This window comes from Cotesia typhae, unplaced genomic scaffold (genome assembly GCF_013202065.1).
Source record: "Cotesia typhae breed Kobodo isofemale line unplaced genomic scaffold, CoteBio_Ctyphae scaffold_13, whole genome shotgun sequence".
NCBI lineage: Eukaryota > Metazoa > Arthropoda > Insecta > Hymenoptera > Braconidae > Cotesia > Cotesia typhae.
The window spans coordinates 3,038,885-3,052,911 of record NW_027423774.1 but is presented as its reverse complement, the minus strand read 5'-3'; the positions used below and the strand labels follow the sequence as shown (position 1 = coordinate 3,052,911).

At 37.5% G+C, this 14,027-nt stretch overlaps 1 protein-coding gene across 1 annotated transcript in view; it reads right to left on the bottom strand.

Annotated features, from left to right (window-relative positions):
• Positions 1 to 14,027, bottom strand: part of Soxn (SRY-box transcription factor soxNeuro) — a 216,668-nt gene that overhangs the window by 154,849 nt on the left and 47,792 nt on the right. The gene's annotated exons all lie outside the window — the stretch shown is intronic.

Sequence of the window (14,027 nt, the reverse complement as noted above, 5' to 3'; positions counted from 1 at the left end):
AAATTCGACAACAATATGTTTTATCGTGTAGCCAAGCGAGAAGGGTCGCCTCGGGTGCAAAAGGGGAAGGGAGGAGGGAGACCAGCGCTATAACTCTGTTAAACCGGCACGGATATTTCATTAGGCCACCGAGTATCGGGTATGCATGAGCTGAGCTCCCCTTTTTAAATCCACGTCTACATTCTGTTTCGATTTGACTTAAAACTAAGAAAAGAGAAATGATAAAGATAAAAGTTGGACCCTTTTACTTTAACTTTATATATACATCCACTTGACGGGGTGAGATCGCTCGAGGCTAAATTGTTGACACGACAAATAAATCGTATTTGGTTTGTTCTGGGTGACGAGATTTTTTTTATTTTTCCTATTAAGTACTCTTCATATCTGAAACGTTCGCTTTTATCGATTTCTGCTCCTTATTTTTTTGTAGATAATTAAATGAATAATTAGACCATTGTTTATTTTTGATCACAGAATTTTTATCCTTTTTTTCAAAATAATTTTATTTTTTAATTATTAATATTTCTTTCAAATCTACTAATTTTTTTCAGCCTTACTCCATAAATTTACTAACAAAATCAGACAAAGAGACCGAGCGACGGCGGATCGCGAGTAAAGAACAACGCTTGTTAATGAAATGGCGCTTGGGATCTCCAGAGACCCATATTGTTTAGGATCTCTCAACTTTTCATCTGCCTCTTTCAATCGCGACTCTTTCTTCCGACTTTCAATAACGGAGATTGCTTAGGGCGGGCGAAACTCAGCTCGAACACAACACACATACCTAGAGAAATCACTCTCAAGAAATTACCAAATTTACTACTGAACATCCCAATGACAATGATTACTCGGCATTAAAGCGCAAGTAGATTAGATCCATCAGATCAGTTAACCCGAAGTTGGACATGAAAGTGAAGGTTATCTCCCTTGTGGTGGCTCATCTTGAAGACCTTTTTTATTATTTTCATTCCAGCTCCTTTAAAATACTCCTTTTATAAAACATCCCGAGGAGTTAACTCAATTCTCAAGATTGTTCTATATATATTGGCAGTGAGTGCCAGTTGGTAAAGTGAATTGTCAAGTAATTGCATAAGATTAGTAGCGCCGCGTGGAAGGCACTTTGTCGGTTATTTCCAACCCGATGGCTCTCAACGACTTTACTTCGACTACTGCTCCTTCTTTTTGCCTCCTCCTCCTTCTCCTTCACCCTCCGAACTCAGAAACTCTCACTCTTCCAGCACTCACCCCCGATCTCGATTCCGGTCTGCATTTTCCAGCCTTTCTACCTCTCATCTGCATTTCATCGGACTAATTTGTTGAGATACCGCTTGCCAATATTTCAGTCCTCTTTTTATCTATTTGCTAGTTGTTATTTTTATACGCAGGGAAGGGGTGAGGATTCTATCTCATAGAAAGGTTATTTTACTCCGAGTAATTGCCCCTGATCCTGGTGTACAAAGCTTCAAACTCCAATGAGAAGAGAAGAGACTAATTATATTACCTATGCAATGACATTATATTTTTATTTTTATATGTAGCCTGATTTGGCCATGTATTACCAAATCATTGCAAGTATAAAAATTAATTATGGTGTAATTGAGCAACCATTGCCATAAAAATAGTAATAAATCTTATTTTACATAGTATCATTTACTACTTTATAAAAAATATGAATATTACTGTTAAATATAACCATTTTCTTTCCTCCGTACACCAATCTTCGCCCTTATTTTTTCAACCAGCAGTTATTCACCGTGAATTATAATATGGTTCACTTTGTACAGTACAGTGAGCTTAACTTTCCTCCTCTTCCACTCGATAATTTACCTCCTATTGCCTGTAAATAACCGCAATCTGATTGCCGATGTTGCTTTATCGGCAAACTGTTTTACGATTTATTTCGGCCTCTAATTTGGAGCTCCGGTGACAATCTCGACTAATTGGCGCCCAAAGGGGAAAATTCAGCCTCTGAAGGTGTCGAAAAGGGAATCGGGCTGAGAATCCTTGATAAGACGAGATAAAGCCAAAGGGCTGAGGCTCAAGGCAGACATGTCCTGTGTTGGTAAAGGATTTCGGAAAATTCTCAGACTCGAATCTAGAAAGAGACCTCGGACAATGTCCGGGTAATGGCTGCCTCGGAGCACTTTTATATCCTAGGAGCTGGGAGCCTTGCTGAAAGCTAATGTCCGCGATAACAGCCCAGCAGCCGATTGACCACCCACCTCTTTCACTTTCCGCCTCCCAGTAACTATTCTATTCGTTTAACCCAATTTAAGATACAAAAAACACGTCTCTGTTCCAACTAGAGTTAGTTTTTAAATTTCAGAGAACTAAATTTCGTTTACAGAAAATGGGGTCATTGTTGGTAAATATACTTATCACCATTCAGAGCGTCTTTTTTAGGCAAGCTATTAAATTTGAGTTGAATGAACGTTGCTGTAAATTAGACATGAATAACACTTTACCAATTTTAGTGAAAGAAAAAAATTATTTATCACATTTTACCCCCATGGAAAAAAATACAAATAAAAATATATAAGCAAAAATTTCGAAATAAAAAATTGATTTTTAGTTCCTATGTTTCTACCTTGCATTAAAATTTCAGATTATAAAAAATCAATGAATAACCCATTTAAAAATAAAACCTTATAGCCTCTATCAGACTGGCGTTGCGCCAACATCCAGCAGGAGATTCGATTGACTCCAGACAATCTACACGGTTGTTTTGTTTCCAAGAACATTTTATTATTGTGATAATCGCCCGGTAACAGCTCGGAGTACAAATAGTGACATATGGCCCGAACATTTAAGAGCCAGCATATAACATACAGTAGAACATTTAGTAAGTGGAGTAGAGTAGATCAGAGACGCCCATGAAACCCTAGTTCCTGGTCTACGCACCCCTTCCCCCTTCCTCTCACCCTCTTTTTACAATTGCGATGATTTCCCTTTCTGGTGCATTACGCGAACGTGACCGACGCACGCCCATCTAATCAACGAGAGCCGAACTTGGTCCCCTATTTATTAGTGCCGTACATAAAATCCGTGCATGTACTTTATATATATATATATATATATATATATATATATATATATATATATATATATATATATATATATATATATATATATATATATATATATATATATATATATATATATATATATATATATATATATATGTATATGTAGATATAGAAACGCAGAGTATTTCTGTAGATCCCTTGGCGCAATCCCGTGGCCGCCGACATGGCAAACCGTGATTAACTTTTCGCCATTGCACCCCGACAGTGCCCGTTCGTCCCTTCCGCCCACTGCTCGACGTGCCATTCATTTGCTATTCATTCCCATCCGTACGGATTACGCTCATAGATGAGTAGTTGCAAGCATCAACGACTGGCAACCGATCCAACCTTTTTCCCTCGATAGATTACTTTTTTTTATTCATTTCATTCCCGTTCCGTTTTATTTAATTTTCTAACGCTGATCCATTTTTTTAGTTTAAATCCGCTAAATTACTCGATTTCTATTGCTATAAATGGCAAATAGAGCTGATTTAATCAAGCGGGGAGAAGAGAAAGTAGATATTTAACCGTAAAAAATAGTTATCATTAATATAGAATATTTCGGAGAAAATTTGGTGAGAATTAAATAGCAAAAACGGAATTCGACTACTTTTATGTATTTATAATTTAATCAAGTTAATTGTTTCATCATCGTACCTCGCACTCCCAATTTTATAAAAAATTCCTAAATTTTTTCTCTTTCATTAAATCTCAAAATTAGTCCAAAAATTAGATAAAACTCGACGAAAGTACATTAAATAAACTATAAAAATCCGTATTTATGCTCCCCAAGCATCAGCCCTTAATTTATTTTACATTCCGCACCCCTTCCAGCTCCTGCTCCATAACACGGTATCTCAATTCCCAAAGCATAATTTTATTTGCGTGAAAAAATACTCGGCTTGTATCAGCGCTCTCGGATCCTCTTCAACATTACGATTATGGGGCAATCATATCGGATTGTTATTATGGTTGATGGCCCGGGTGGGAACTGGAAAGCTTATCTTTGAAATATGCTGATAGACACCATCCTTACACCTACGATAGATGACTTGAAGGCACTTTACCGAGAAGGAGTTCTAAGGTCTAAGTCGATTGACGGCGTTGCTTTATCGCTGGAGGTTCGGCTCGAATATCCAAAATCCACCCGGGGATTAGCTTCAGCCTTTATATCACCTCTGCAAATTTCAATTTTCGATTTTCGTTCGAGGCCTAGGCTCGAGAAGTGAAGAAGTGCCAGAAGAGCCACTTTAGAATCACTCAGCCCGTGACTCACCTAGCTCTCGAGATGATGATAGAGCACAAAAAATGATATAAGACTTGTTCTTCTTCTTCTTCTTCTTCTTCTTCTGCAAAATAAGAGAAGAGTTTCCGCTCTCTGAGCAAGATTTAATGCCCGTTGGTTATCGGAGTAATCTCCCTCTGGTTTAGCATCTTGCAGCCCCTGTGCTAGGACCAGGAACGCGGTGACTGTTGATTGAAACGTCCTGATTGCATCCCCTTGGGGGTGGCAACGGCATGCGGGCATCAACAGACGACCCCCTTCTTTGCTCTTATCGTCATTCTCTTTATCCTGCTCGTCTCATCGGAGCTACGAACTAGTGTGTGGATGAACAGCTACAGCTAGCACCCCGCTTGAGTATTCCGTCGACAGTTTCGACGCGCACGTACCTACTTATTTGGTAGTCTAATGTCCGATGGAAAGACGAGGGTGGTTGTGTACACGCCTGTCAGGATTCCGATCATCCCCCTCCTCGAGGAACAATACCGCACATCAATCTCAAGGGCATCATCCCCCAACATTTGGTTTAGGCTTCAAATCGAAATTCCTTCGCGACATTCAATTAACGCCAACTTTCATTCAATTAATAAATTACGACATTGAAACGGGCTCCTGATAAGTAATACCTCGGAACTTGGGGTTAGATTGGAGAGATTTCAAGAAGTCCAAGTACGGTTTTTAGAAAAATTTTTGGTAAGTGACCAACAAACAGAACTTCAACTTTTTCAAATCAAGAAAACTTTATTTCTTGAAGAAAAATCTGAATTTTGAAAGAAGTATTTTATTCCAGTATAAATATAAATATAGTTACAAATAAACGTACAGATGAAGTGTAGTTGTAGCTGTATGAATTAAACTTAATATTTCTCGTTAACGAGAGCTCTGGTACGTGTTAAATTATTACCCAGGGGAACAACCTGGATATTGTGCTCGCACAGAGGACCCGTAACATATACACCGGGATCGTTACGATTATTCTCCGATAATAATCTCATATCTGTTATTGTTGGTTTATATATACTATATAGTGTAAAGTGTAGTGTAGTAGTTCTACAGAGCAACCGCGATGATGACAATTGGTAATTGGAATCAAAAAATGCACGGTGTGATGGCTGCAAACAAATGAGACATGGGCACATGCACCCGATAGATGCTGGATGCTGGGATATTTTCCGGTGACAATGTGGCTTTTGACAGTGCGTCGGATTACCGATTGATCAAAGGAGCATAAGAATCACTGCCGGAATAATTGCCACCGCTGAAGCTCGTTGAATTAATGATTAACCTGAGAAATAATCTTCATACAAGTCACCGTTCCAATTCACCTGGATTGTTCCAGCTCGCTGTCATTAGTCCGCGGGTATGTGAACAACATAAATATTTCTAAGTTTCTCGCCACAATTGATCAATATCTGTCCATATATAGCCCAATTTTCTTATCAAGACTTATCGGAAAATTTTTTCACGGATTTTTCGGATTGAGCTTTTTTTTAAGCGCTTTGTCGCGCAAGAAGAGTGCGATCGGGTTGGATAAAATGAAAACTGAAGGAGAAAATAAAGAGAAGAAACAAGAAAAAAAGTGAAGTGAAGACAGGGTAGTTTATAGAGCTCGATCGTTCTCTACCTTTCACCTCTTCTCTTTTCAGTCTAGTCCGCCCTTATATCGATGATCACTAGCTAGGTCTCAGGGGCTCTCAGCGTCTCCGGCGGATCGTCCCACGGTGAGACCGCTCTATAGCGTCTATCCGGCGAGGATTCTAAGTCCTCGTTTTCCCTTCCGTTGTCGAGGCATTGAGAGTGACGTCGAGAGCTTATTGTCGGGCTTCCAGCCGGGGTTGAGAATGTCCCCCTCGCCCTCACCCACCTAGAGCAAGATATAGAGCAATATCCATTCGGGTCTACTTCGACAGTCTATTCCTATTCCTCCTCTCTGTCACTCGATATCACTTTCTTCATCTACTTATATCACGATTATTTTCATTCTATTGTTCCATATTCTTCGATATCATATCATATTATTTCTTCAATCAAAGGGACTAGATAATCAATACATAGATGTACGCCGTACGTCATACGCTGTGGTTTTATATACTGATTAAAAAAAAATATTCTTAATCCAAGAAAAAAATGTAAATAGCTTAAAGAATTTTTTTCTGGTTTTTTTTTTTTCTATTTTTTTTCAGCGCATAAGTGTTACATCAGATGCTTATTTGCTTCCACGTCTTATCAACTGGAGAACCAAAAGTAAAGCGAGCCAAAAATATAACCACCAGCAAGAGTTAGAGTGACCATCTCTAGTTCAGAAGCTTTGGAATGTTTACCACAAACATATCACCCTTATAACGAGCGTCTGAACTAAACAGCGAGCAGCAGTGTGTACATAAAGGAAGGACTGACGGCTAGTGGTTAGTGTGTGGGTTAGAGCGTAGGAATAGAAGAGGAGGAATGGAAGCATGCTAGTATTATCCGGGCTTGCTATCTGATGACCCGCCTGAGGCTGCATCTGACAGCGCCCGCGAATTGAGGACTCCAGCTCGGAGGAGCTTTCCTACTACTGGCTGTTCCAGGGGTTACTTTCCAGGGGGTATAGGCTGGAGAACAGGATATGGCCTCCAAGTTGTTGGCTCGCGTCATGCACTTAAAATATATTTCAAGAACAAGATAATGCGGGGTGAAATGGAATGCTCTGTCCGAGTGTTTCAGACAGTTTGTTTACTTGCTGAGTGCTGTTATCAATATTATTCTTATTATTATCATTTTTATAAAAATTTATGTGAAATCACTTTTAATCTTTTTTATGAAAAGTAAAATGTATTAATTTTTAAAAAATCATTTTTTTTTGCTTCGCTGATTTTTGTTAGTTGTTAATACTTTAGAATGATTTTAAGCGTGTGAGTATTTATCTTAAAAGAAATTCCATCATCTATAAGATTTTATAATTTAAATGTATTATTAATATTATTGTTAAATTTTTTTTACAATGTTATTGTTGACTAATAAAAATGAAAATAAAAATAATAATGAGAATCAATAGGGCTGGAGCAGTTATGTAAGTTGTGCAAGCTAAATGTTGAGTTAGGAAGTACATATATGGTAAATAATGGCTGTTCATTTATTTGTTTTATGCGTGGCCCTTGCAGTGATGAGAGCAGATCCAACACAACATTCGTATGCTAATATAATCTGGGAATAAATGGTGGGTATTGTGTACATAAGAACGCCAACAAACACCCGCTCGATAGGCACAGCTCAGATTTGAATGCATAAATACTTTGGATGGGATTCGGGTAGTCGGTGGTTGCAAGCTCTCAACTTAAAGGGGTGACCGTGTCATTTTTAAGTCTTATTCTGTCAGTTTTAAGTGAGCCAGAAGTTGGCTGCCACTCGTTTTTATTTTAGTGAAATAAAATTTTTATAAAGTTATAAAAAAAAAAAAAATTAATGATCCGACAAAAATTCAATCATAATTCTGAATTATTACAAAAAAATTTGTATTCTGTTCGCCTCAATTAATATCAGAAAAAAACTTCTAAAAAAACAAAAAAGTAAATCTAGCCAAATATATGTGAACTCAAAAATAGTGAGAAATTTCAGGTATCAACCGTTTACCAAATTTGTTCTTCTCGGTTTTATTTTGAGTGGAATTAAAAAACAATTTAATTTATCGATAAAGGTGATTAAAAAAAAATAAGATTGACCTTAACGCCCCAGGAAACGTAGCTCTAATGAACATCTAACACAACTTCTTATTCTTATTCTTAGCGTAACTCGACCCCAGGGTTTCTAGGACAGAACACTATGGCTCAGAGAGCAGAAGTTCTGGATTCTGGAGGAGAAATGAGAGTTCTGGAGGGTTGAGAGCGGTTTCTCTGGGCTAGCTTTCGCCCGCCGGGGGTTTACGAGCACAATAGTTTGAAATATTCGAGCGAGGAACAAGAAGTTGCCCTCGCACTGGTAATTAACGAGTTCAAGTTTGGCGTACTCGTCGTTTTCTCGCGCACGGCCACCACGACGACATGGACACTCTCGTATCCATTAACCAAGTACTATACACAGCTAAACATATATAGATATATACCTTATACATATATAAATAATACAGAACACAGTTACTCGGGGAAAACAACTCCTTAGCCGACGCCAGTATTACAATCTTCTCTATTTTTATTTTATTTTTTTCTCGTCCTACTTCTTACCACTGTTGTTATCAACCTCAACTTGAGCTGCTCCGCTGGATGAGCTCCTAAATTATTATCATACCCTTGCTTGTTTACCTTTGCTTTACTTTACTTTATCTTGCACCCGAAACCAAAATATAATTTTAAACTTTGCTGTGTAGCACGGAGCTGAGAAGTAATTCGGCTTGACAGCTTTGGTCAAAAGTTTTGTCAAGACAATCATAATCATTATTATTGAAATGAAATATTTTTAATACAAAACTACTTGATTGACAATTTTTAACATCATGCATTTTCATGACAAAAGCCAAAATTTGAAATATTCCAAAAAATTTCTCAAAAATCATTAATTCCAAATCTTTTCTAATATTTTATTTAATAACAACTCATAATGTCATGACACGTTAAGAAAAAAAAAATCGCTGTTGATCTTGATCGCAAAGTGTGAACCAACGCAGGAAAAGAACGGAGCGATATTGTCATCAGAATAATAAAAAAGTTCACATTCCACTTGGGAGAAGAAACCCGAACAATGTGTATCACTCCATTATTTAGATACGTATGATGCGCAGAGTCTTCCACAGCAGATAGTAAATCCGAAGAAATAACAACCGATGTCACCTGGTTCGAAAATTTAAGATAACAGGAGTAGCAAGGTGTGAACCGGATGACACGTACCACGTAGACGAGCATGTCTCCTGACAGTGCATAACTCTTTCAATGTCTTCCATTATTTGTCTTTTCATTCCTCCTTCCATCTACACCTTTTTATTTTTCAAAGGTGATTCTTTTTGCAAGCAAGCCCGAGTGAGTTTCTCTGAAATTTCCACCTTCGACTTTCCACCACGTTGATGTTCATAATATTCCCCTAAGTTGGCGCCTTTTCCCAGCTCATCCGCCGTAGAAACTACCTAGATGATCTCTTTCACCCGACTCGCTCTTCCATCAGTGCATCGTGGATGTTGCACGTTCCCGCGTTACTTCAACGAGCCCAATCTGCATCAATGCACCAAGAGCTTATTATTAGCCGTCTACTCTCGCTCTAGTCGGTCTAGTCTGCATGATATGACTCGGGCGAGCAAATACGTACACACCAGCTGAGGCGGACAAGAAAATCCCGGCGATGTTAAAAGTGTTGTTTGCCGTGGATGGAACAATAATGGATGTGGATACATCCATATGCTCAGGTTCATACATTCATGCATGCATGTGAGTAGTGTATGGAGGCATGGAAGCATGGATGTCTTTACAGAGTCAGAGTCTCTTATTATTCATTGTCATACGTTCAATTCTTTGGTTTGTTGCCGTAACAACATGACTTTCATTCTGTCCTCTCATTCTCATTCAATTTTCTGGTCTGCTTTCTGGTCTTGTAACTCTCATCCTGTTTACTCGGGTGTATTCACTACTTTTTGCAGTTTCAAAATGTTCAGTTTCATGATAATAAGCTCTGTTGATAATTTTATCATTTTTTAATCCAAAAAAATCAAAATTAAGTCCTTAAAATCATGATTTGATGTGAGAAAATTTTTTTACATATTTGGCTTATAATATTTTGCTAATAAATTTGTTTCGCACTTCTTAATCGCTTATCTTTGATTAATTCCCAATTTTATCAACTGCTGGATATATTTATTGCTCAATATTGTGTAGAATATAAATAAAAATAAAAAAAATTATTTTTCGACCCAATCAACTCATATACAAAAATTTTCTCACGTATTATTTTAACCAACATAAATTTTTTATTAATTCCAAGGTTGAAAATTCCTCTTATATTTATTCTTTCTTTTATGCGCGAAAACTTTCTCTGCGCTAGAGTTCCCCGAGAGAAGCAACGCAACACACAAAACACAAAACCTAGAACATGAAAACGGTTGAAATTTGCATAAGATTTTCAGCGTCAAAGTGAAACGTGAAAGCTCGTCAGTAAAAAGAGCAGGAATAACATCAGACTCAACGGGAGTTGGAAGCATATTCATGGGAATAATTCGTCACTATGCACTGTGCCCTCAAATAAAAAAGCTCGCCATTTTTAAAGTCCATCTTGTTTACCTTTTACACCTCACACCTTTGATCATGTGTCGTATACACAGATGTACACATATGTCAGCTCATAATTATTTTCATGGTTCGAGGAGACAAGAAGAAGAAAAGTCACGATAATGCAACACAACTTTATTATGCAGGATAAAAATTAAAAGACTTTGTCAGTGATAACAGCTTTTTTGGCGACCGCGGAACCGCGAAAAAATTTATTTATATTTATTATATGAACAAATATGTGTGCGTTAAAAAAAAAAAAAGAGTGAATAATGCGAAAATATGGGAGTATAGTTGGCGTAAAAATAATGCACAAGTGCGAATTGCAACACCCTTATACTCGAGAATGGGAATGGAGTCCCGGTTCTTGATATTCAGGGGCTCCCTCGAGGTGGTAACGCGTCGCAACACCGAGACGACGACGGTGAGTGCCGTTGCGTACATAACGTGTGGACACGCATACTAATTACGCGATGCTTCTATTCCATATTGCGACGCCCTCGCCCCAAGTTTACTCGAAAATGTGCTAAATAAAAAGTGAGAGGAGTCACACCACGCTGCGACACGGTATTACGTATAACGAGCTCAGAGGATTTCAACCATTAAAATAAAGAGAGAAGATAAGGATAAAGAGAGCCGAGGGTGATATGCCGTTTAATTTTCACAGACAATTCTAAGAAAAATTTCGGGAATTTAGTTTTTTTTTTTTTAGAATTTCTGAGAATCTTTTTCAGAATATCAAAAAAATATTGATAGATTAAATTATTGATAATAAATATTTCGACAAAAGCGCGCTCGATTTTTGAATATTTGAAAATTTTCATGGGTAAAAATTTAAAATTTTGATTCAGGGATGATTTAAAAACCTATGACCATGTGACATGTGGGTTGAAAGATCGAGATGAAGATGAGATAGAGTTTGAGAAAAAGTGTGGATATAAAAAGTAGGGTATAGACATCGACATAAGGATCATCCGAATTTCATCCGCTTGATGCTTATAGAATAGAAATAAATCTTTTTTTGCGGTGGAGGATGGAGAAAGCGATGAGATAGAGAAACTGATGTACACACACAGCCTGCTTGGTTGGCTCTTGCCTCGGGGGCGAACAAATCTTGGTATATCTTAGGAGTATAGAGGATAGAGGATAGGCCAAAGTGTATTATATCTTGACAACATTATAAGCTTCATTATGGACTGGTTGGTTGAGCCGAGGATATGGAGCCCTGGTATAATGTGCGAGTAAGACTTTGAGTTCTGCTCGAGAGAAAACGGATCACAAAAGAATGGAAAAAGGACAATTGTCTGTCAATCATCCGTCGCTGTAAATCCTTTTCTTTTTATCTTTGATATGTCACTGGAAATTGATCACTCGGATGAGAGAATAACCACCAGCTTCTCTTTCTTTTAGATCTTTCAGATGGCTCGTTGTTAAATAGTGATGTGATGCTTATTAGGAATTTATGAAAAAGTTATAAAATTCGGGGAAAATAAATTATTTTTTTCTCTTAAAATTTCAGACTAAACTGAAATAGAGATTTGTATCAAATGGTAAATTTTTTAACTATAATTACCATAAAAAAAAAAAAAAATTAAATTAATAAAGAATCGGTGTAACGCTGTCTGAAGAGCGATTTCTGGTGGCAGAGAGGGCCACAGACAGGCAGGGTAAACTCAAGTTAGCCACATAAATTTTCTGGAGAGTACATTTGGTTTACAATGCCGTCGTTAGAGTGTACGCCCAGAGTTGATGGCACACCAGAACCAAGATGAAGGATCATTCATTTGCACAGTGTAGTGCAGTATGATATATATATGGTATATAGTATGTAGTATATAGTATACATTCATACCGTACCGTATCGCGGTCTGCACTCACAGAAACAAGAAAAAGAGCATTGGCCAAGTGTCATTCAATTGCATATCCCAATTAAATAACAGGCAAAAGGGCGATGTAGCGTCGCGAACGTCCCGACGCCCTAATTGCGAATAAAAAGGAAGTGAAATAAACACTCGTATCGTAAGCTCTCCCGACTTCTCTTCCAACCCCTCCGTGCTTTTTATTATATACTCCGGCGAACCGACCACCCCGGAGTCTTCATACTCCAATAAAACTTTTATTTTATTAATAATCAACCAGACTTCCCACCTCTCAGCGCCTCCCTCGCTTATTTCTTGTGCTTCGTGATTTTTGTGGCAATTTAGTTCATCCAAAAATTTTGTCAATTTTTAATTAAATTAATGCTTTTAAAATTTTATAAAAATTTCGATAAATTTTTAATTTTAAAAACTTTTTTGTAAGGAATTCAAATTAATTATAATTTTAAATTAATAAATCAGCGTCTGACGATAACGAGAACGAAATCATTACAGCTTGCAGGAGCAATTATATTTAAATACACAAGCATAAGAAGCGGCGAATAAGTTGTGTAGTATATACATTATATATATAATACCCAGCTCATCCAGAATCTTGTACTTATACTCGGTGGAAACTGCAATTGAGACACTCGAGGATCCGGCTGCGTATAGATTACCTCTCCCGCGCGCCCCGGCCCAGTGAATGCCCAATTATCATCCTGGATCGCGAAATTGGATAATGCTTCCCCGAGATAAGAGATAAGGAGCTCTCTATAGATCTGAAGAATGAAATCAAGACTTGCGCCCTTACCCTCATTCCTTATACGTACACAATACTCGACAGATCTGGCTCGTCTGGCGCCCAACACCACGTGGATTTACCGGATGAATTTTAAATGAAAATGAGGATCATAATGATGCTGATGATAATAATGAGCGAAAAATACAGGCAAATAAATTTATAATAAAATTAAAGAGACATCGTTATACCCTTATGAAAAAAATTTTTTGCTGATCTTAGAATATATTTTAAATGTGATTTAAGTACATTAAAGAATATGTTTTAAAATTTACAGTTGTAAATTATTTATAGTTGTAATTTAATATCATTTTTGTTCATTTTTAATATAAATTTTTGAATGTATTCAAAAAATATTTAAAATATTCAAAACTTGGTCAAAAAAAGATTTAAAAATCTATTTTGTTTTTTTACATTTTTTCACGGGCTACGTTAACATTGCAATAAATTGCAATATTAATCTTCACATCATTATACAAATATATCTATGTATGTAAAGAGATGATAAAGGTTGCGGGTTTGGGAGGAGGTCAGGGGGAGGTAAAAAGGGAGAAAAGGCAGCAACTAGATTTAATGCGGAAAGCGATAGTCACATGCAATGCTCGGGATTGCGGATTGCAGAAACCGCGCGGCATGATGACGCTCTTGCTGGCGCTAATTGGGCCCTCGAGGTTACATTTCTCTCGGATAAGGACGCCTTAGTAGGGGTGGGAGGAGGTGAAAGTGGCGCTGAAAAGGAAAACTGAGAGCTGAAAGGGGGTTGGCTTTTTGGGTAACGGAAAGAGGAAGAGAACTGTGGTG